The sequence below is a fragment of the Cavia porcellus genome, unplaced genomic scaffold (assembly GCF_034190915.1).
Source record: "Cavia porcellus strain 051 isolate PalLab524CR breed Dunkin Hartley unplaced genomic scaffold, mCavPor4.1 scaffold_29, whole genome shotgun sequence".
Taxonomy (NCBI): domain Eukaryota; kingdom Metazoa; phylum Chordata; class Mammalia; order Rodentia; family Caviidae; genus Cavia; species Cavia porcellus.
The window spans coordinates 32,568,502-32,594,463 of record NW_026947512.1 but is presented as its reverse complement, the minus strand read 5'-3'; positions in this window follow the sequence as shown (position 1 = coordinate 32,594,463).

The window sequence follows — 25,962 nt, the reverse complement described above, 5'->3', positions numbered from 1 at the left end:
TGTTATCCACAGGTGCTTGTCCATGTTTGTTGGTTCACATTTTTATACATCTGAAAACAACACATTCTTTGTGTTCTTTCTGATCAGTTGAGCCCTTTGAGTTTGTTGCTGACTCTCTGTGAATCTGAATTCACTCCTTGGAACATGGCTGCTGAGTCTGTCTTCCTAATGGCTGACCGTGTAAGGAGAGGTTGAAACATTTCATTTCAACGTGAGGTTCTTTTGAGTCTATCTTCAATTTATTGGGTTTAATATTTTCCTATTTTGATGTATTTATTGCTCTGTTTCTCAGAGAACGCTTCCTGTCTGTAGTGTATACTTCATAAATATAAGGGCCACTTGGTGCTACAATTCTCTATCTCATTATCCCACCTGAGAAATCTGGTTGTGATTTATTACCAGAGCCAGCTGGGGATAGGACTGTCATTTTCAAATGCCTTTGAATGTAAAAATAAATTTTCCTCTTAGAGTATAAATAAGAGTGGGGTTCCCATTGTACTCCGAGTAACACCTTTCATATCCCCTGGAAGCAGCAGCTCAGAGCTTTTATACTGTAGGAGACAGTATCATGAAAAGACTTTACAGTCAGCTTTAAACAACATTGGTTCTTTATCTAACAGGTATATTTTTAGCTCTTCACTCATAACTCAGAAAAAGGAGTTAAATTTGTACTTTAGAATTCTTGGTAGTAAATTTGAACACACTAAATTTTCTATTATCCTGCTGATTTTTATGTCATCGTTATCTTTGATTTGTCTCTGAGGGACTTATAACTCCAAGAAGATGTAAGGAATGTGACACTTTCTGTCGGAACACATGCTAAAAGACTTGATGTACTTTGAAACCAAAAAAATACAAATCATATTAAAATGTATATAGATATTTATGGTATGAGTTATACTATACTTTAAAGATCTTAAATCTAAATTTTCTTCAAAATTGGCAAGATGGGGCTGAAATTCTTGTTTATGGATAAAATATGTGCTTAGGTTAGCATGTTCAAGGACCCTGGGTTCAACTCCGAGCTGACAAAAGAGGCAAATTAAATGAACAATAATATACCTAGTATTTAAAACTATTGTAAATAGTTTATGTTCAAAATTCAGGTGCTAGTAAGTGGTATTATTACCATGAAATTAGGAGCATGTGGATCATGTTTTAATCCTCATACCTGCTACTGGCACAAAAAAATTTTATTAGAAAACAGCAGAAAGGAGAGAACTTCAGCATTTTAAATGTCTGAGCACATATTTTCACCAGATTTATGTTTTAAGACAATGGACGGAATTTTACTTAATCTTTGGCACTGTCTCAGACAATGTTCTTATTATTTTGTTGTTTACTTCTATTGACAGAAATGGCAGGGCTTTGAGAAAGCCCTTCAATATATTATCATCTTTTCATTTTCCTTTTTAAGCAAGTAATATGACTTAGTTATAAATGCAGCCTAATTGCTGTCTTCAATTCTGATTATTTAGATTCTAACCTCACCACTGCTAGCATGCATTTATTGAATGGAAGGGACATTACAGCCAGGAGATGGTTCCAAGTCTTAAAAGAGGAATAAAATGTTTTCATTTTAATGCATTAATTTAAACTATTAAAAACATAATAAACTGAATATCACACAATGAAACTTGGACTGTTTTACAGCACTTCAATAAAATTGTTTTGAGATACATTTTTCTAAGTCAAAAAAAGCAGTATATATTACTTTGGATCAAGAAGTATCCATGTTTGCAATTTTATTCTTTTTTTGTTATTATATGGAACTTATTTTCTTGATAATAAATTTTGGAAGAACTGTTAATTAGAGATGAGCATCATGAATTAGTTTGAATAGTTTCACAGTGTTTTCTACATATATTTGTATTATTCAGTATTCACTTCAAAATCCAATTCAATTTGAAATACTTATATCTATAATAATTTATCTATAATTTAGACTGTTTTCATGAAAAAAGTGAACAGTATTGCTTCCTGGAATTAGAAACTGAAAATCACTTCTGATTTTTATTTAAAATCTAAGAGTTATATAATCATAGGAACTTCTTGTGCCTCCCAAGCAATCCTTAACCATTATTGAGTTGTTAGATGTATTTATAAATTCTGATAAGAAATTGACTGTAATTTCAGAATGTTTTTCAGTCTATTTATTACAAGATGGTGGCTGACATGTTTGCGATGATTTGCAAGAAGAATCTAAAATAAAGAAATAAACCATCAGAAAGGTCAAACTATACCTTTTACACATGTGCCAAAAATGCTACCAATAGGCAGAACTTCTTCTGGGAAGTCTTCTCTCTGTTCTTAAGGTATTTCATATGATTGAATCAAGGCCATCAAATTTACTTAGACTAATCTCCCTTATTAAAGTCAGCTGATTTTGCATTTTAATTATTACAAAACACATTCACAGCTACATTAGATTAATATTTGATTGTCTGACTGGAGACTATAGTCTCCAATAGTTCTTTTTTTTTTAAGACGGAGAAAATTAGTTTTACATATGAATAGGTTTCACTTTGGCAGCTGTGTGTGGGCATAGGATATACTTTGATCATCCCCATACCTAGCACATCCCCTCCCCTCTTCCTTTTCCTCTCGTCACTTCCTCTTCTCTAGCTCTTTATGAGAGAAAACATTTTTTTACTATATTTTTAACAGAATGATCTCCAGTTCCATCTAGTTTGCTTTAGCATGATTCCTTACACATTTTTATGTGCACTTTATTTCTTAACTAGCATGAATTCATAAAATATATAATTATTTTTCTTCAAATTATGTTGAAACATTATCTTTAACAGTTGAAAATGTTCTATTATGTATATTTATCTCATTAATATTTTCAATTTACTATTTCCTTCTATAATATGAATATTATGGAAACATTCATACTTAAATATTATTTTAATCAATCTTTATAATGAAATCATCACACAAATTTACTCAGAATGTACATGGCAACTGAAGAATGACACTGCTTAGTAATTGTAATCCTGAAATTCCAGTTCATAAATAAAAATCAGTATTTTAATGAATGTGTTAGCTATAAAATCATAGACAAAGAAATAGTGGTGTGTTGTAAATGAAAAGAAAGAATCTCTTCTCAGCAAAAACAGCAATCAAAGATGATGATATTGTTGTATTTACCACATTGGAAAGAAAGAATGTCCCACTTTTTAGAAATAAGTGAGAAATGTTAACCAAATGGGTCACCTAAGATAGAAGAAAAAATATTCTGACTCGGTATTCACTTTTTCTTATTTTTATTGCATGAGAACAAAAGTTCTCAGACATTCTTAAACTTACTATCAGAAGATATGCAGTGAAGGCTAATTCTCAAAACACCAATTTCTGAGCTGTAATATACCAAAGATTTCCATCCCTAGTGGGCAATTTCTACTTTTACAAAATGGCAGAAAATGTTACACTTGACAACTATTCACAAAAATCAGCTTCTGCTGCTCAAAATAGACTATACTTTAAAGAAATTCATAATACTGAGGCCTTTCAAAGTCTACACTGAGATTGAAAACAAACCTTGAGCTACTTGAGATCTTTTCACTCTATTGCCTTTTGGTTTTCTATGTATTATTATTGTTCTAGTTTTGTTGAATACTATTTCCTTACCCACCTATCTGTTGGTTACAAACACTTGGATCCTTGCATTTAAGTAGGTGGTCTGTCATGTCACTAGTAATTCATAAAGAACAACACCTAACATTTTCAAACTTTAAGTTGCACTTCATATTCGCATGGGTATGATGGCATTAGTGTTCTGTTTGCAACCGGTGATACTATATTAATGAAGTAGTTGCCGAATGAGAAACAGATAACCAAATAATTATTTCTAAAATATTTTCCTATAGTCTGTCTATATGAGCAAAGCATTGCATTTCCTTGATGATATCAATAGATATGCATAGAAACAAAGGAATATGCAAATATTATTAATACATGATTGCAGATGTGCATCAGGTTTGGTTTAACTTTAGAGAACTTGCCTGTCAACACACATGACTAGCATGTGAGACCTGATTTACAAAGCTCAGTACACACACACCCACTGAACCACACACACACACACACACACACACACCCCACACACTATACCTTTGAAGGTTATTTTTATATAGATACAAGTAAAAGATAAAAATAAATCACAAATCTACATTGACAATGGATAGATATAAATTCTCCACTATGTATAAGTTCTATAATAAATATTTTTCTTCAGGAGAAATGATATAGTTATTTTAAATACTGCATATTGTGGTTCTCTCATTATTTATCTTGTTAGTGATATAATCTGATCGAGAATCAGAATGCTTCTGAAGACGTAGTTTGATTGAAATCTATTCCAGAAAGCATACTAAGCAATAAATATAAATTGAACTGATTTTAAGAAACTAATATGAAAACCAGAAAATATTTGAATAAAGGCAATCCCCAAGCAAGCAAGGTGGGTAAATAAACTTATAGATTCTTGGGATTACATAACAGGTACTTCATGATATTACTGTAGTTCTAATTTCTCTAGCTTATTACTAATACATGAGATCATTATTTTTCATGTGGCAAAATAATTTGTTTTTAGGAAATAGTTTAGTTGTAAAATGATCTTTTGACCTCTTGCTCTCAAATAGATTTGTCTTAAAAACAAATACTGTGGAGAGCTTGGTAAAGCATTATTTTCATTAAAGAGAAAGACAAAGCAGGCTATCAAGAAGGATACAGAAGCCGGGCATGGTGGCACATGCCTGTAATCTCAGCACTCACAAAGCTGAGGCAGGAGCATTGCTGTGAGTTTGAGGTTAATCTCGGCTACACTGTATATCAAGGCCAGTGTGAACTATATAGCAAACCATTGTCTCAAACAACAACAAAAAGGTATAGAAGACTCATGAATATAAGTACAGTTTGTGAATATGAATGAATTGCTTACTGTGGTCCAAATTTTTTTTTCACTAGTAAATGAAGAAAATGCATTGTATACTGTTTCAGTCTCCTTCTGTCTCTCAGGTTTGAGAATTTCCTGAAAATTCTAGCTGGATATTTCAGATATCCAGCAGTGACAAACTGAGATACATCGATTGATGAAGGAAACTGAAAAACTGGAAGATAGACCAGAGAGTAATATTCTTTCTTATCTGCAATCTGATTTACATACAAAGCTGTGTTGGTCTTAAATGAATGATCGTTATATTGTTAGTGTCCTGAATATTACAACCTACTGTGCAAATAGCAATAAGTATAAAAACATTCAGTCATCTTTGTTTTCTAACAATGCCAAAAGTGTGTTGAAATTAATTTTTCTGTGATATTTAGCCATCCATGAATACAGCCTTAGATAAAATGAGGAAGATCAGAATAGAAACCAAAAAATTTGAAATTCAAATATTGGTTATCAAAATTATTAAAGTAAAAAACCTGTAGAAATTACTTTCTAGAACTCTTTTGCTTTAATCTATAAAATAGAGATAATTATATCTACATTACATGGACACTAAAACTCCTGAGATGTCGTGGTGTCTTGATGTTCTGAATTGAATCAAACCTTTACATTCCTTGATCCTTTGAATTTGGCAGAGTCAGAAGTCATCAAGTGTCTGTTCTGATGAATAAGATAGATATGGACACGCTGTTATATTTTTACAAGCTAGGATTTCTATTTAAAAGCATTTGACAGCAGCATTCATGGTAGTTTGATCACAACCTCCAGAGACTTTTAAAACTGCTTTAGAAAGTGGCAAGAAACATGAGGTAAGTGTATTTGAAACCAAGGAGAGGATTTGAAAACTAATAGGGCTGGGGATTTAGCTCAGTGGCATAAATGCCTACCTTGCAAGCATGCAGTCATGAGTTCGATCTCCGGCATCAAAAAAATAAATAAAAGATGACAATATACCTTTTATATATCTTTTCAAAATTTAGTCACACCGTATTTTTCATCAGGTCTTATACAGGTAGATGTTTCCAAAGTTTTACTGAAGTCTCGATATTTCTCTCATGCTTATCATCTTATCTAGGTATCATACTTATCTGCCACACGTGTTTCATTAATAGTTCTCAAATCTTAACCTTCTTTTTCATTCCCATTGCCATCAGGAAATGTTGAGTCTTCATTATTTTGTGAACTGATAATTTAAACATCTGATATTATATACGCACTAATGGGCATTTAGCTACATAGTTGAAAGCAACACAATTTCTTAAAGAAATATCTGCATTCTCATGTTCACTGCATCATTATTTTACATAAAACGAGGTATGCAGCAGAAACCAGAGTGTCTATTGAAGTTGGAACGCTTAAATAATTGTGATAATATTGCTCAGTTTTAAAGAAAGAGAAATCTCTGTTTGTGATAACATGGAAGGGCCTGGAGGACATTTTGCTTAACGAGACAAATCAAACACAGCAAAGAACATATTGGATGATCTTTCATATGGGAATTTTCTTTACTAAATCAAATCAATAGGAACAATGAGTTCAATGGTGGTTACTAGTAGTGTAGGAGGAATAGGAAATGGGGAGGTTGAGGTCAAAATTTACAAATTTGTGTTTATATAAGAAGACTAGGATGAGTAAATCCACAAGTAATAGTATGATATTAAATGCTGAAAATTTGCAAAGGCAATACAGTGTAGGTGATCTTATCAGATACAAAAAGGTTAATATGTGATTTTATAGCTGTTAGATTTCTTAACTATCATAATAACTTCTCTCTGCGTTTTTATACCAGAACATCATGCTGTAACTCCTTAAATATATACAATATAAGAAATACCAAATCAAAGAAATAGTCACTGAGCATCCAAATTAAATGGACTTGACTTCCTTATACTCTCAGAAAAATTCAAATCATTAATCAAGATTTGTATTCATTATTATATATTTTGTGTTTATCCTTTAGAATTGTAATTACATAAAGATATAAATACAATCCACAATGCCTAGAGAATATAAATATAACATACAACTGAGATCAGTTTTGGAAGATCAATTATTTAACATTTCTTTAACTATATAGTTTATACCCACAAAAGATCTCTTATGATATAATGAAAAAGAATATACTTGCTGTAGATCATAGAGACATTGCCATAAATATCTGAATTGGGTACTACTGATTTTTATAGAACTCTCTTGAAAACTGAACATAAGTTATGCAATTTGCATGTGATCATTTGGAGAAAGCACTAACACTGACAGCGTGCATGCTGAACCACGAAGCTATGCTACCTTTGATCAAGTCTGCCATTGCCTTAGTTAATTTCAGCAAAACTTCAGTTAATGAGAATTCACCATTAATATATGAAATCAAGATTTCATATGAGAAAACCTTACTGTCAAATGCTTTGATTATATTTCAAATTAGAAATTGAAGAAAAATTTAGTAGCTATAGAATTTGTTGTTGTTTGTTTTTATTAGTTTCCCTTGAGTACTGTATTTATCAGGTTCTAATAATTATCATCAAAAGCTCTCTCTCTCTCTCATTCTCTCTCTCCCTCTTTCTCTCTCTCTCTCTCTTTCTCTCTCTCTCTCTCTCTCTCTCTTTCTCTGTAGAGCAAAACATTTAGCCATTGATTGCTAATTTTCAAGTTCATGTTAACTTCCGTATAACTAGATACATAGTTTCATATAATCAAAGCAATTTAGCTTAACCTGAGGAGAATTTTAAGACATTGGAATACATATCTAGTGTGGTTATTTGATGTCAAAATTGTAAGAAATAAGTATTCGCTATCTGATGGAAGGAGTGAGGAAAGCAAACTGCAAAAGGAGTTTTTATTTTATGCTTCTGTTGAGGGTAAAAATGAACACTTAAAATCCAGAAGCATATTTTTAAAATAAACTTTATTTCTTAGCTAAACACTTACTGCCTACTGACTTTGAAGTAAATATATTATTTATACCTAAAAGCTATACTATACAACAAAAGACAGAATAAAAGTCTAAACATGTAACAATACCTTAGGCTCTGTATGTTCTAAGGTGCATTAGCTGGGACAATGGGATACTTACACATACATTTTTATTTTTCAATCTTGTTTAACTACAAATAAAGTGTTGCTAAAAATTTTGAATTAAAACTTTTTTTCTGGAAAATGCATATTAAATGTGTAATTTAGATGTATTTTGAATAAAGCTATTTTGTATTTAAAATATTGCATTGCTATAATTAGGAGAAGATAAACAAAGCTGTAATAATTGATGAGATTCTAGGCGCAACCTGATCCCTCAGAAAACTCCAAGGGGTTGATTATACCTCAGAGTCTATCCTGCCAAAGGGAAAAGTAGCTGTTTTTTGTAATCCTAAACTCATCAGTAATTGGCTATAATCTCTGTAGGAAATAAAGATGGATATAAAATTTTTCAACTTTTCTGGTTGCTCATCCATGGACAGCTCTGCTCAAGGGCATTTTTGTGAAGAAATTCGCAGAAGCAAGTCCTTGGATACAATATACCCAGAAACAAATAAGAGTAAGAAAAGAGATCAAAGGCCATAAGGATGGAATAAAAAGGTATCAATAATGCAAATTATAATGCTTTTCTTTTTAAAATGTATATTTTAGTTGCTTTCCTCTAATAGCCTCAGTGTCAATAATGGGTTTTAGATTAAATCTGTAATGAAATTTATGAATAAATAAATAGGAATAACTTTAAATAAAACGCTGTAGCAAGAATTAGACACAAATTTCACTCTTTGGGCCACTTTTATTTTGGTGTTATTTAAAAAATGTACTCTGTACATAACTTACAATGTCTACATGTGTGACGACAGTGGTAGCATTTACTCTACTAATATTATTCAATAAAGAACTGAAATATTTATTATTGATATTTCTAAGCCATACATTCTTTCTAATGAATTATTTGAACATGTATAACATATATTAGCCTAAATAACTGCTAGAAACACATTATATTAATCAGACCTCACTCATCTGTAACAAAATATCTAATAACCATCAATTTAAGGAAAGATTTGTTTGGCTGAGGTTTTCAGATCATTTAGCCCTCGATTGGATAAATCTATGGTACAAATAGAATGATGTTAATAGTGAGATGGATAAAAGCTACTCAAGCCACGGTATACACAAAGCAGAGAATAAGAAGAAAGAATCCAGAGAAAAGAGTACATTTTTTGCAGGTTACAACCCCATGATCTATCTCCTCCCATAGGCCAGACCTCCTAACAGGATATTCAGCCATGTACTCATCAATTGATTAAACACTCAATATCCAATTGTCTTCTAAAATTCCTGCTCTTGAGTACATGAGACTTTGGGGACCATTTTAGACCTAAGTTATAACAAACATTGTTGACAGAGTTAATTTGGACAGGATCCATATTGTACTTGTGGCCAGATTTATAGAACTCTTCTGACAGAGCTTATTTTGAACATAAGAATATTTTAAAAAATTTTTCTTGTGGTTGGAAATTTAGGCCTTGTATTTTGAGGAGGAAAATGTGAGATTTTTAACAACTTCTTATTAAACATACTAATTATGACTTTCCTGAAATTGCAACAGTAAAGCAATTTAGAGTACTTTCTAGTTTATAATCTATATTATTAACATATGCACTAGGATGATATTCATTTCACAACATTATGAAGTAATACACCTATTTAAAAATAATAATTACTATGTTTTAGGTCAGGTTCTTGGTCATAAAACACAGAGATTAATGAAAAAATGTGTCTCCCCTCATGAAGATCCCATTTCTTTTGACGATCATTATGTTTTTTGTAATTTTGATGGTATGTAATCAACCCTGAAGGCATTGGCATTAAAGAGCCATATGCAGTGTTAATTACAGAATTTTTACTGAAGTCTTGTACAAAATATTTCAAGGTGCTTTTCAATGCTAAATTTCTGCAAAGAAAAAAGATGTCACATTAAGATAAGAATAATCTAAACAAAAATATTATAAAAGAGGTACATTTACATCAAGAACCAAAATTTTCAATTAAGTTATAGTAATAATTATTATAATAATAATTTTAAAAGTTTTTAAAGAATTTGTAATAATAAATGCAGAAGAATGAATACACTTTACAAACTGAAATAAATGTTACTTTTTACAGAAGCTATTTATTTCAATCAATGTGTGGTAGACACAACATAAAAATAAATTAGAAAATAAAAAAGTAAACATAAAAGAAAGGGGTAAAGTAAAGCTGTAATCATACTAACCAGAAATAACTGATTTTCAGATGAAGTTTTATTTCAAATCTCTGTGTATTTATTTTTTTCACACATAAAAAATGGGATTATACTCCACCATCATTTGCTACACAAAAAATATCCAAGTAACAACACAATGTGAATTACTTTATAATTGTAAATGTAGTTTTATGTAATCATTTCAAAATAAATTTAGTATTATATTTCAGAAAAGACCACAATCTTTAAATGCAATTAGTCCTTTTGAGTTCATAGGGAAATTATATGTTTAGATTATACAGATGTAGTAACATTGACATAGAGAGTTCCATAAAAGTGATAATCTCCTCAGTATTATTGAGAAAAATTACTTCCTCACGGTCTCACAGATTGTCATTTTATTCATATTTTCACCCTAGCACTATGCATATGTGTAGGCTATTGTAATGCTTGTATATTTCTGTTTCTTATTGATTATTATGTTCACTTAATCATATATTAAGAGCACTGAACTTGAAACATGTACTCAAGGCTATATGTTATTTAAAATCAATGGTAACATATTTCTCAATTAATTTTAATATGTAGTCAATATTAAGAATTTATACTTTTGACTAAAGTTATATCAAAATATTTGACTAAAAATGTCACCTTTTTATATCGAGATTAATAACAATCTTTTTATTTAAATCACACTGTTTTGGAGACTGTGATTTCATTATCATTTTGTATATGATGAAACAATTTCCCTTATATAATTTCTATAATGTATTAGTCCATCTATTTACATATTAATCTCTACACATCTATACACAGATTAATTTCGGAGTCATTTAAATACTAAGAATTTTTTTTAGATATTGACTGGAGTTAAGTCTTGTAATAGAATAGAAAATAATGAATCTTTTAAAAGATAGCTGCCCCACACAGAATTATGATTTCAACATCACTAGAATTTCAGAGTTTTCTTCAGAGATTTTATAAACATCACTTTTACTTTGGATATTTATGATTTCAATATGAAGTCACAGAAGACTTATACATTTATACTACTAGCATCATTTGTAGATCAATCCATTAAAGAGTTCAACAGAAAATGGGTTGTTAGGAAATGGCCCACTTGGAGGATACGGTCACTGGGGTAGTAGTTTGGGAGATGCTATGTTTTCTTAGGCTCTTTACTTTTTTTCACCACCTTCCTGAATACAATGAATTAAATTACTTTTCTCCATTATGACCTTCCATGATGATGATTCTGCCTTAGAATCAGCCAGCCATAAAATGAAACTTCAAAACTATAAGCCAAAATACACTTTTTGTATTTTACAACATTTTGTCACTAAAACCTATACATTAATGATGTGATTTTTTTTGTTGAGAGAATTTATCATTATAATTGATGAGATAGATGGTCTTCAGCATTTTATAACACTATAAACACATCTTCATTTCTTCATTAAAACTCAGTAAACTTGTCCTATGTCAATAATTTCTTATACTAATTAGGTAAACATGTATGCTTTCAACCACCACTCTCCATAAGAATGTTATTCAAAATGAACACTACTTTTTGCATATTTTGTATTGGTGCTAGAAGTTTTGTATTCAGTATATAACTCCAGAATTCCTGCATGTGATATTTTATCAACCACGTTTCAATTCCAGCTATTAGTTTCTTCATTTGTACATTATAAATCATTAAGTTAATATCACAAATATTAGACTTTTTGTTTCATTCACTGAAGATACTAAGTTATGTATTGTCAAGAAAAAGCCACGTAATGTCTTCATTAAACCTGGAGATATTAGGAGCTTAAAATGGTGCAATGTTACATCTTCTTTACATTACAGGTAGGATTTATTCAAATTAGTATCAAATATTTTTACCTTATTAAATCTCACACCAATATTTGTAAAAGTGTTGTGGCAGAGGAAGAGAGAGCTAGACGTGTGCTCAGATCTGTTTTACAGAACTAGTTGTATTGCACCAACCCACACATGAAATTCTAAAATAGAAAGGAGAAAATGAACATTTGCTGAAACTTAACTATTATTGTCATAGCTTTACTGTTTTTCATATGTGAAAAAACAATAGTTCAAAAATGGATGATGAAATTTACAGAAAAATGTGTACCTTTGTCTTTCTCAGTGAAGAGAGTTTTGGGCAAATGTGAGCCACCTTGTATGAGATCTTGAAAGGAAGAAAGCATGTTATAGAGTATCCTGATAGCGGAATTATCCTGCCTAGTTACTTAGTCCACCTATATGTTCAGGGTAACTGAAACTGAAACAATTCTATTAGAGCTGGGTTAAGAAAGTAAGATTCTTCATTGTACCACTGTAGTTTAAGTCTCCAATTTTAAGAAAGGTTTGTTTAAAAGAATAACTTAAGAGTTTAGAAAGTTGTCTATCAATTTAACACTAAGGTTGAGCATGGTGAGGGGGAAAAGGCAAATCGATCTTCAATCAAGCACCTACTAACTCTGAAAACTAAAGAACAAGGTTTTTTTTATTGGTCAAGATTATCGGTGAAATTTGTGTGTTCAGGGTTGTAAAAGTTCTGTTTACTGTTATCAGATCCTTTTCCCTGTCAGTCTCCAAATTGCCATAAAGGTGGGATACAAATTCAATTTATTATGAGAATGTAATCTGCATCTCATATTTTGTTAGGGATGGTTTACAAAAATTATAATGACGATGCAATAGACAGCTCATCATTTAAGATATATTTCTAGACACCCCGCTGGGAGGAAAATATTGTACAATCATAGTTTAGTGTAGAAACAAACATTTCCTATACATTTTTCCATCAATAAAATAGTATTGGCAAAATAAAGGGCTTAGTAAGTTGCTATAGGGAGTAGATAAACAGAAAGTGAGTAGAGCTGCCATTGGGGCTTTAAGTCACACAATTGCAATTTGCATACAAGATTCCAGGAAATTGTTTCTGAAATCTAGAATTTTAAAAACTGCATAGAACATCTGTTTCAGTCACAGCTGCTGCACAGTTCTGAAACTACTGACTGGCAGAGGGAGACTGAGTCAGTTCTACTCTGCCAATACTCGTGTTTGCCAAAAACCCGTGTCAGTGCTGCTGCCAGTACCAGAGGGAGAAACATATCATTTGCTTTCTAAAATCATGTAAGTCATTCCCACTGACCGACTTTAAATATTATACCAAGAGAGAACATGGACTGCAGTAAATCTGGCTACAAAAAAGCACTGCTAGCAAATGGTCAATATATGATATTGACATGGGAAACTTTAAATAAATACTTGTTTGCATGCTGAACTACAGCCATTGACAACACTACGTAGGATGATTTTAGTGGAGAGTAAAGAGAAAAACAAGTCTTAATGGCGAATTGAAGATTACAGGTGATTCAGTGAAAAAATGATTATTTTGGGCTATTTTGCACTACTGGGGAAAAAACTAATAGAAGAAAAGGAATGTGAAATTGAGCATAGGTTTTTATAACATCCCTTACCTTTGTGTATGCTTTCTCTTTTCTCCTCTCCCTTCCCCCATAAGAGGCACATGAAAAATATTCACTAATGTAGAAGGAAAAAAAGAGAAATTCAAGGTATCCTAGAAGGAAGGAAGAATTGATAGAACCATGTTGTTGAAGAATTTAGAAGATAAATTTACCACTGAAGTTGGCCACAAGGTTAAACTGCCAAAGATTTTTTCTGAGTAGTTCTCCTAATTAAATGATTGCAACTTGTATTTTAGGCACAACATAACTACTATTTCATTCATTTGTAAATTAACTCTGAAATATTAAAACTGCCCTAATTTTACTGATAGCGAGTGATATCAGTGACTAAATTAAATACAGCTAGGAATATCTAGACTATGAAAGAAGTTCTATTTTTAAACAGTTTAAAATAGTATAGTACAGCAATGCTTTGATGAATGCCAAGGAGGAAATGTGTCATTCATGAGAACTGAATACTTAACAGTTTTTGCTTCCATAATAATTTTATGTTTTTGAAATAATTTGACACTTTCACACTTGTGGTATTCTGGTTGCAGCCTCCCAAATCGATAGGATTAGAGAAAAGTGCCACTGCATCTGGATTACTGATAAATGTTAAGCAACATGGTTGGCTGAGTGTTACTTGACTACAAATAAAGAAAACAAATCAAATTTGACTTCATTAAAATGAAGTACAATATAAACTTGAATGAACTATATGGGTGTTATGGTAAATTGTGTATCAGAAGAAAAAATTATAATCTTTTATTTTTACTCTACAGCAAATATCCCTAAGATACTATTTTCTAAAATGTTGACATAGTTCATGACTTCCTCATGCTAATCATGTTTTAAATACCTATGGAATAAATTCGTGTGTAAAAGTAGTTTCTATTCCATGATTTTTATGAATATGACAAAAATAAATCAATTTTTTTGAGCCACAAGACCACTACATGTGAGAATAAATATTTAAGGTAATTATCAATGGTTTAGCATTTCATAGTTTACTTCCCAATAATTCTTATGAGAGTTGATATTGCAGCCATAAATACTGTAGTAATAGAATGTCCAAATGACCCTGCCCCATTCTAATTGTTGAGTGTAACCATTAAGTTAAGTTTGAAAAGTATATGGTTTGGAAAAATATAATTTCAAATGTAAGAAATAAAGATACAATTGATACGGCTTTAAAAGCAGATAGTTTTTTTCACAAATTTTAAAAGTATTTGAGAAAAAAGTTGTTGTTTGTTTTAATTATTCTACATTTAGTAAGAGATATGCAGAGCCAAAGATATAGCTCAGTTGCACAGTGCCTGTCTGGCAAGCACGATATCCTGAGTTTGATTCCTGGCACAAAAAAAAAAAAAAAAAAAAAAAAAAAGTAAACTTGCAGAAATGAGTAATGGATTTTTTTCTTTCCAATACAAAATATTTAGCAAGAGTACCTTTGAATATTTGCTTTACATTACATAAAAATTGTTTTTTCTAAGTTTTGGCATATTCCTTGCCATGTTTCCTAGTATAAGAAAATTTTCTAATCTTTATAGCTATTTTTAAACTAAAATCAGTGGAAATCATTTATTTAACTTTTAATTTCAGGCCATACATTAACAAAAATCATTTTATATTCCTGCCTCACTGATTCATTTTACACATCATGAACAAAAAAAGCAAAGCAGACCATTTTACATTAGCACAAAACCAAAATGTATCAGGTAAATGTATCCGCATAAAATATTTTCACTTACTGTTTTATCTGATGGAATTGAGCACATTTCCAAATGGCACCCAGTCAACAGTTCAAAAAAAGCCTTTCCAAAGTTATTTCAAAGCATTTTAAGAACATTAAAAAAATATATCATGGGGATGCTGATCAATTATATCATACATCTAATTGCTGGTTTTGTCCTTCTTGGACAAATAAAAACAGAAAACTTTTAATTCACTTTTTGAATGCTAACATTAATTCAGTTCAAAAAAACAGTAGCACCAAAAGTAGAATGACCTTTAAAAATAAAAGTGGTTTGTGCACATATTCTTCCTGCGTAGAAAAGATTTAATTGCAAAATTCCAGTAATATAGTCGAAGACTGAGGCTGTAGCTCAGTAATAGAATATTTGCAGAGCTGAAGCAAAGTCATGAATTCAATCTCCAAAACCAGAGGTAAAGATAAATTTCATTTGCTGTCTGTAAGGAGTTTCTTAAAAGTTGTGTATAAATCAAGAAATATTAAATTCTTATTAATTCATTTGTTGTTTACATCAAATTTTAAAGGTTTTGTACTCTAGTCATTTGTAGTATTTATTTCATACTTTGGATAAAATCAGTGTTGATCATTGCAAGTTAAAGGTAATTTCATTCCTACAAAATTATGTTAATTATTAATTGTGTGATTTATAAGAAATACAGATCTGGAGATTATATATAACATAAACAGGATATTTACATTAGCATGCTTTAGTAAATAGATGAATTTTAATCTAAGAATTTACTAGAGTGTTATCCAAATGTCCAGAGGAATATTTGGGACTTTGAAAGAAAAGGTAATTTCAAAATGAACAAAATGTATTCTTCTTTATATTTATTAACATCAGATAAATGTGCATTCCTTGATCAAAACTAGTACATATATTTTTTTTCTAGGTATCAGGAGGAATTGAAGAACTTGTATTACTAAATTTTTTTGGATTATAAACACAAGACTATTTACTTAAAGAGTAGCAAACTAAGGAGGAAAAATTTAAAAATAAATAAGTGGAATTAGCTCTAAGTGAAATTATAGTAAGTGTTATTGAATTTGAATTTACAGTGCAGTGATAAAATATGCAATTTATTTTTTATTTGGAAGATGTAGACCAATTTTTATAGAAATATTATATTACAGTTCTCTGAATATTTCTTTTGTTCTTTAAATGATTGTTTTGTGGAAGTGATCACTAAACTGGATTTGAAAGTATTAATTGAATTTAATTTTCTCTGGCAATTCATTGTGGTTATGAAAACATAATCAAGTGTTTCAAAATAAAATAAATCACCTAGATAGTCCAATCATCTGTAATTTTTATGGATTATCCACCTGTGGAATGTCAGCTCAATAATAAATATTACCTTTCAAATTTTAAAACATAATTTTTTTACCATCCCCAAAATGCCAATGCAATAAAAATAAAAATTTGATTATTTTAATTTTGTGTTTCTTCAATTAAACCTGGGAATAGTTAGCAAAATAATGGACTTTGAAAAAATGTTATGTAATATAGAAATTAAATAACTCAAAGTATAATCTATTTATTGAGATGTTGCAAAAACAAACAAACAAACAAACAAACAAACAAAAAAAACCTTGTTCTTTTACCTTGACACAAAAATTGTGAAAATACTTTAAACTTTTATGAACTCTTTATTTTTCCTTAAAATTCCTATATTGAAACTTTAAACATGACACAAAGGTACATGAAGATGTGGCTTTGAGGAAGTAATTAGTGTTAGATGATGTCAAAAACAAATGTACTATGGCATAATTGGTGTGCTAATTAAAGGAAAAGATTTCTTGATGAGATCTCACTCGTCTTTTGTTTCAGTCCACCTAAATGCATGAATCAAGGAAAGGTCATGTGATGATAGCAAATAGTTGGCTGTTAGAAGCCAGGAAGACACAGTTACCAGCAACCGATCCATCAGTTACTGCAATTTTAGACTTCCAGCCTTCCAACTGTGAGAAGTAAATCTGTATTTTTTAAGCCACTCCATTAAATGCATTATGTTGTGGGAAGCCAGGCTAAGAAAGTGCTATACAAAATGTTCTTAAAAGAACTCGGGCTTTGGTAAACACAACAATTTTTCCTTGAGTACTGTAGTCTTTTTTTCGAAATTTGAGGCAAAAAGATTTTTAAACAATTATTTTAGTGAAGAATGTGGTACAACAACCTAAGTATAGTTCTTACCTGTGAATATTATATATTCATTTATTTATTCTCAAGGCTGTGATAACGGCCATAATTAATCTTCATTATAGCTTCTGGGGATTAAGCAATATATAAGAATATTCCCTTTCTTCCGGAGAATGCAGATAATAAATATTAATCAGCTAAATTGATTCATTTTTAGGAAGAACCTTGAACATGCAGTTAACTAGTGAAGGCTTTGAGGAGTGGGAGTTAATTTTAAAAGTATTCATGAAAGACTTTATTAAAAATAATCGTACTTAAACCAAAGCTACACTGATAAAATGTTTTACTGGTTGGGGAAATATCAAGTGCGAAAGCCTTAATAATTTTCTCATTTGTATGCAAAATAACTAAGTTTTTAATCTTTTTAAAAGATAATGACTTCACAGTTACTGTTCCAGGATCACACAGAGAGGAGCACTAATCCCGCCACAGGAACTGGCTCTGCCCTGTACTCAAAGCTTCATCTCACAGTGTCTTTCCTGTGCTGCAGGACACTCCACACATTACCTGCTGAACAAAGGCGTAGATAACCTACACATTTTTTATGACAAGAATTTGTTGACTTCATTCTCAGTTTTAGTAAATACCTTGGCATAAATAGAAATTTTAGAGTTTACTCTTATTAGGAAATGAGTCTCTAAAGTCTTTTGTTTGTATCAAATATACACATTGTACCTTATTTGTTTGCCAAAGTAGCTCAATAAACTGTCTTAATGCAGGTGGCTATAAACAGCATATTATTTTTTACTTCCGACATTTCCAAAATGACATAACTATTGTATATTGAAAGTGTCATAGTTGGTGGAGAATTCTTTCAGTATTTTTTTTCAATTTCATGTATGATCTTTCTGATCTTCACAGAAGATACTTTAAGTTTGATAGTCATTTAAAAAGGTCAAGTTTATGAACATTCACTTAATTTACCAACAAGGAAAGGAAAAAATACCCATAGATGCAGAAAGCACTATTATGCCTTCTAATTTTTTTAACCCTCCAGGTTTAGCTTCTGTATCAAATCTTAATTATGTCAGTAATTAAGATAAATGCAAATCTTTCATCTGGTTTAGAGGGGAAGTGAATGGCAGTCGTGTTCAACTCTTCACATTTTGAAAATGAAAGAAAATAGGTAATTTGATATCCATGCTTTCAACAATTGCACTCTTAATTACACCATTTTTATGAAAAAGGTGTATTTTTTATAGCTGAGCATCCAGCTCACCAATTATTTTTCCTGCTGAAGCTTATCTTAATTTATATTATTCAATTTCTGAACTCTCTACTATACATCTCCAGGTATCTCAGTGCATTTGTGAGTTTTATATATTGCAAATTAATTTATGGTCTGTTGAGTGTGTCATTAATTCCATCTAGAAAGATGATCTGAATGTTTTTTCTGCTAAATAGTGATAAGTAGAAAACATGACAAATAGATGTATCCCAAACATTTTTTATGAAAGTATAGATTTTTAAAAATCATTTTATTTTGGGGGCTGGGGATTTAGCTTAACGGCATAAGCGCCTGCCTTGCAAGCAGGTAGTCGTGAGTTCGATCCCTGGTACCATTAAAAATGAAAAAGACAAAAAAAAAATCATTTTATTTTTTAATTCGGTGAGAAATGTGAAGCTATAAAAACAAAAAGTAATTTTAACCACAATTTAATCATATTTATTCTGAACTCAAGAAATTTATTCTCAACTCAAGAAAATAAGTGTTGCAAAGGATAACCTAATCTTAGGAAACTAAAAAGGAAAAAAAGAATGATTTCTCCCAATGGGTTTATGGGTAGTTCAGTGCAGTAAGTGTTGGCTGGACACTGTAGTTGCCCTTAGGCAATCCATGAAGGCTGGCATACCTTAGTGCTTATTCTAGGTTACTGCGACAGCCAAGACACCTTTGTTTCACATTTGTGTTCTCCTTCTTAGAAAATAATAGCTACTCATAGTATGATTCTTTTAAGGAAACAAATCAAGCAATACTCAGAACCTACGGTGACTTTATTCCTGTAGTCCTTCATATTTTACATTACTGGAGTGATGAACACACATTTGCTATGACACAATAGCAAAGTTGTTCATAAAAAAATTGGTGAACCATCAGGGCAAATCATTCCTTAATGCTTTATGTACATCCTTAATGAAAATTAAAACATTATAAAACTAATTTTTTCATTAATATAATGATTCAACAGATAGAATTTACCTGTTGGAATATAAAACACCTGTTGCATGATGCTTGTGAGATAGATAAAAAATATATTGATATCTTCTTTATCACTCTTTGCATAACTGTTATAATTAACTATATGTCACAAACTCTACGTGTTTTTAAGTTGTACTAAGAGTATTTTAAAGCATATTATGAAGTAAGAAATTTTAAAATACATTCTTATAAATTTTCATTTTGCAAAAATGATAAGAATATATTAATATATATGGCTATATATTTTAAGATATATTTCATATAACATTTTATGGAGAAGAAAATTTAGGTAAAGTTTAAGAAGTGTGCCCAGGGGGGCTGGGGATTTAGCTCAGCGGCATAAGCACCTGCCTTGCAAGCAGACAGTTGTGAGTTCCATCCCTGGTACCAATAAAAACAAAAAAGACAAAAAAAAAAAAAAAAAAAAAAAATGTGCCCAGGAACAAAGGTTTGATTAATGCTTGTGAATTCCAAACTCATGAAACATACATTCTTATAAATATTAATTTGTCTGATTTTTCAACTATTTCTAAATTAAGGCCACATATAAAAAGTGATTTACAATACAAATGTGTCCATGAAATTCAAGGAAAATATTTTTTAAAAAGTATGCCATGTTTTCCAATATTCAGTCTAATGCAAATACTATTAAATATTCTAAAATGGTTTCATTCCCTTGTCAAAAATCAATTTGGTCCTCCCAAAGAATTCATCTAATATCTTTTTTCTTATATTTAAAAATTTATTAAATGGAACACCAAAATAGCATAAGATCAACATAATTGTTTATATGTGTAAAGTATCTTACTTTATTCATAAGATATAAGGTCATGTTAATGTATGTATTTCTCAATGATATTGATATGATATTGATTTTAACAGAAAGATAAAGTTTTATTTTCTATATCCAGCCCATCTGCTATTGAATTCAATAATGTAGTTGTAGTAAAATACAAGGAAAAAGTAAATAATAGCATAAAAACACATTAGTATTCGGTTACATTTGGCACCCTCAGGGGGTATAGTTACATATCAGAAATACTCAGAATTTTTGCAAATGTAATGTTCTGTGCATTCATTAATATGAGAACACTTTAATTCATATCATAAGTGAATGGACGATGCTGGTGAGCTAATGGACATGTCTGAAGTTATCAAGTTGACATGAACAATTTCCTACAACAAGTATTTTTAACACTCAATTGTATATGGGCTAATCTTGGCTTGGCATTCTTTTTTAAATTTAGAAGTTTCCATGTCCTCAGACTTGTCATAAAAAAAATCTTTATTTTCCTAAGTGTGTTCCAAAACTATAATAAAAGTTCTGCTCCAAATTTATCTTTGCCACGACAAGTCCTATTCTGGGGGTTTGCTACTTTGAGACTGCTGTCGTGACTTTTCTGAGTGGAAGCTATGCCTTTAATTTACAGAATGGTGTGTTGATTACTAGACTTTCAAAAATATCTATTCATTTAAGGTGCCAGTAAATCATTCTAACTTTTCCAGGACTATGAAATCTTTTGAATTTCTGAACAACAGAAGTAGAATTTAAAAATGGAGAATTGGATTTGTGAAGTAGGTAAAGCAAGATGGTCTAAGAAAGGTCCTGTGGCAGTCATCTCTCAGGGATGTACCCAGTTAAACAGCTATCTTCACAAGAGTGAAAAAAACAAGGTGTGAGAGAACAGTGTTGCTTTTATTATTACAAAGATAAAATCCCACTGGAGATGCAGGAAGAAAAGAGTTGCCTCCAGCATATCTCTCCCAATTCTAAGACAAATCGTCTGTAGAGAAATGTTTCCTGCTAAAGAGAAGGTAAAGAAATCCCGCACAGTCATCAGTCTTGAAATGTAATACCAGGCCTAAACTGACACCCGTGCCTATGGGCTCCTGTCACCGATACTGACATATCAATGTCTATGGACTGAGCTGCTGCAGCTGCATCAGTCAGAAAGCAACGAGACTGCCTCCATGACCCCTCCAGCACTACTGGGTGTCAGGTCTGGAGGTAAAATTCCAACTATTAAGGAGAGAATAATCTAAAATTGAACATGGATCTTTCCAGAGCATAATACCAGGCCTGCCATGGTGAGAATCTGCTCTGAGTAGAAATCAGTAGACCTATAACTTAGGCCAGAACTCAAGAGAGGTTCTCCAGAACTGCACTCGTGTCAGGCAAAGGCCGGCTCACTCCAGCATACTCAAGTTTTGATCTGCATCATTGCTAGCAGGAGTGTGGGCTTAGAGACCTCCTGTTTGCCCAAACTTGTAGACTGTTGTAGCTGTGAAACTCATGTGAAAATGTGATGAACGGGGAGCACTTTCACACTATTGGTGAGTATGTCAATTTACACTGGTGGGAATGTAAAATGTACAATGTAATTGTAAGGAAAACATCACATGAATGTTTCTCCAGAACTTATTGACTGAGATATGATGACACAGCAGTCTCACTCCTGTGTATGCACCCAAAGCAGGCACATGTGAGGAGATACCTGAAGCTGCAAGTCATCTCAGCAGTTTTCATAATATCCAAGAAACAGGAACAATTTAAATATACATCAGTGTATGAAGGCATAAAGAAAAGTGGTCCATATCAACCATGAAATTCTATTCTGCCATGAAATCCATGTAATTCTCTCATTTTCAGGAATGTTGAGGGAGCTGCATGACATTCTGTAAAGTGAGATAAGTCCAGCACAGAAAAACAGGCACACATGATCTCACTTATATGAAGAATCTAAAAAATTTGAACTGAGACATTCAGAGTATAAATATGTTTATAAAACTGTAAGAGAAGGTAGGATGTAAACTAAATCAATTAGGAGCAGGAACTGTTGGTGTGCTATTGAATACGATGGTGACCACAGATAACAATAATGAAATGTGCATCTCCAAAAGCTAGGAGAACTGACATTAGAAGTTTTACCATAAAGATATCATATTTGAGGCTATACATATGTTTACACAATGTACATGTGCATCAAAACATTACATTATGCCTTTAACAACTATAATTTTTGCTACTTTAGTTTATATCAAGACAATATTTTTTAAAAATGTAGTACACATAAATTAATTTTAAATTTGGATACAAGGATCCTAAAGAACTTTCCTATTGAATCTTTCTTTAAAATATTTTTTCTAATCTACAAGCAAAATTCATGAATTTATATTTGTGTATTTTGTTTGTAACGTGATGATCTGCTGCATGTACACATTGTTGAAGGGCTAAATAAAGCTATATAACTTATTCATTATCTTACCTATAACATTGTTTATAGTAAAAACACTTAAAAGATGTCTTCTAGGAATTTTTAAGGGTATCAAATATTGCTATTACCTGGAGTCATCAAAATGACCATATTTTTTACCCTGATGCATATATTACTTGATTGCATTCCTTCCTCTTAATTGAAATTTTGCGATTTTGGCCACTAGCCTCTCAAAGTTCTATACCTCCCTTTTCTCATTCCTCAGTATTTTCCAGTATAAAATGACTGTGAGTCATCTGGAAGGTATAAACTTTTTTTCTAAATTTTCCATAGTCTATTTCTATTATGTCTTCTCTGACTCTAGCATTGCAAGTATGTTATGCTTTGACAGGAAGAAAATAAAAATAGCTGCAAATAATTTATTAAACCAAGGATTAAAAAATAAATAGAAGCAGTATGTTGGTAATATAGAGAACAAAATATAATTAAAGTAGATTCTCCTGACACATCTGCTGTAAAGAATTTGCCAGGGCTGATAAAAATATAACTATTTTTAATTGCTAACATATTGCACTCAATTGTACAGCATTACATCAGAAGACATGCTATTCACAATATATGTTACTTTCATTTCAGGATTTGCCAGCACGAGGCTTTGCTTGCTTCTGAAACCAATGTAATACCAGCAAGGCCACATTCTCATTCGGAAAGAGCAAATGAATCAGTGTCAAGTGTCATGAGACAATATCTCTGTCTCCATCATTCTGGCAACACAGACATTTTCTTTTAGACTATGAACTGATGTTCATTTAAATTTCTTTTACATGAGTGGTAGCAACATTGAGTTTTTGTCTTGGTACAAAAATCACACATTTCTTCTACTGTGAATACAAATAATCTACCTGTAAGGAAGCTCAGGTAATATTATCATTAAAGAGTAGAAAACTAAATTACAGAAAAGTAACACAATAAGTTTAGAGTCACAGAACCAGTTATACGTGTGGTCAGGAGTATGGTCTGATTCTCTAATAGCAGAGCAAGTGGCTTTTAAAATTCCAAAGTATTATTTTTATTACAAATTTATAGCTACCTGTTTGTGATAATTAAGACACAGCAAAAGTTTACTAAGAAGAAAATTCATGAATACATAGTAGAATGTAAACTGCCTATTGGTAGGCTTTAGTGTTTACATAGTATGTTCCTGTTTGGTGAAAAGAAAAATAGGATTCAGAAAATCTTTTAGATATAATTATAAATTTGATATCTAAATTATCTGATTCATCAGTTTTTGATAGTTGCCAGAAATCTATCAAATGAAACAGTATTATATTTATTAGAATTTAGTTATGGATTGAAATAAATTATTTCATCTCTTGAATATTATCATCATCTTAATAGGAGCTGCTATTTTAATCTGCATGCTACTTTAATATGAAAATAGTAGATAGTAATTAGGAAAATATTAAAAATCAATAAAGATTAGATTTTGGCAATGTTGGAGAGAGTAGTGGAATAAAAGCATACTATAAAGATAATGAGATATTTGACAATTAAACACAAGACTCATAATAATAATATTATCTAAATAATAGCATTTTAGAAGAAAAGTTAATTTGCTCCTGATTTCTGCTATGTTGTGATTCTGAATGATATTTCTAGTAACTAAATATTGCTTATGTATCTTGATTTGTGTTAGTGGGAAGAGTTCTCTTAGATACAGAAGTCACATACTGAAACTCCATCTATATTTCAATCACACAGGATTTAACTGGAAATAGAAACACACAGAAGGAAGAAAATAAGTAAAAATTTGCTGAATTACGCTTAATTTTTATTTAGTATTGTTTTTATGTTAATGCTTTTCATTACTGTATAACTATTACATCAAGGGAAAAATACACTTTATTTTTCCCAGTTGTATTGTTGGTTAACAATATAAATAGGATCACGCAATCTCAAAAATAGATTTATAATGGACTTTTGCTAACTAAACACATATTTTTCCTAGAATTTATTTTTCTCACGGTAGCATACATTTCCTTTCATCTGATAAATAAGAATTTTGTCACTATGATCTTCCCAGCAGCAGTATGGATACAGAAGCAAAGCAACAAGGACACTGCATACCTGCCCAGTAACTGAAAGTTGATCAAAACAGAAAAAAATATTCAATTCAAAAAAAAAAAAAAAAACCCAACAAAGAAAAGTAACTTTTACTACTTTCCCTTCGGCATTCCTTGATAAAAATTAAAACCTGAAACACTGTGAACAGACAAACTCAACCAGTATAGAATATTATTTCAAATTAGATGACATTTTGTAAACTGTTATATGTCAGCAGAAGTACAGTTTATCCATTCTTCTACCTATTTTTTTATTCTTTTCCCTATAGAACATTACAGGTTCACAGTTCTTTCTTTCTTAGTTGTGATTTTGTCTGTGTGTACATGTATTTTTACCTTTAGAGAGAAAAAATGATATAAAGAAAATATTTATATATGATGGAGCACTGCTCTCCATATGGAGGGATAAACTGGAGTCATTTGAAGGAAAATGGATACATCAGAGACCATACTATTAAGTCAAATAACACACACAGTCTTAAATATTGCACTGTTACTCTTACAGGAGAAATCCAAATGACCGGCACCCCCCACCGCTGGTGACTGGCAAACTCTCCGGCAGACACGTGGTGTGGGAATCTGTAAATAGCCTCGGTTTGGGGTGTAACCTAAGGCGGGCATTAGGGATGCATAGGTAGCCCATTGGTCCTAGGTTTGGCACCATATGTAAATTTCCAGGGGCAGGAAGATGGCATCACAGCTGACTTCCTAGGGGCAGGAAAGACAGTGGCTTCCTGCTTCTGGTTGAGGCTTTCCTGGCTACAGTGTCCTGGCTACAGAGCCCAAAACCCTTTCATATCTTGTCTTATGATTA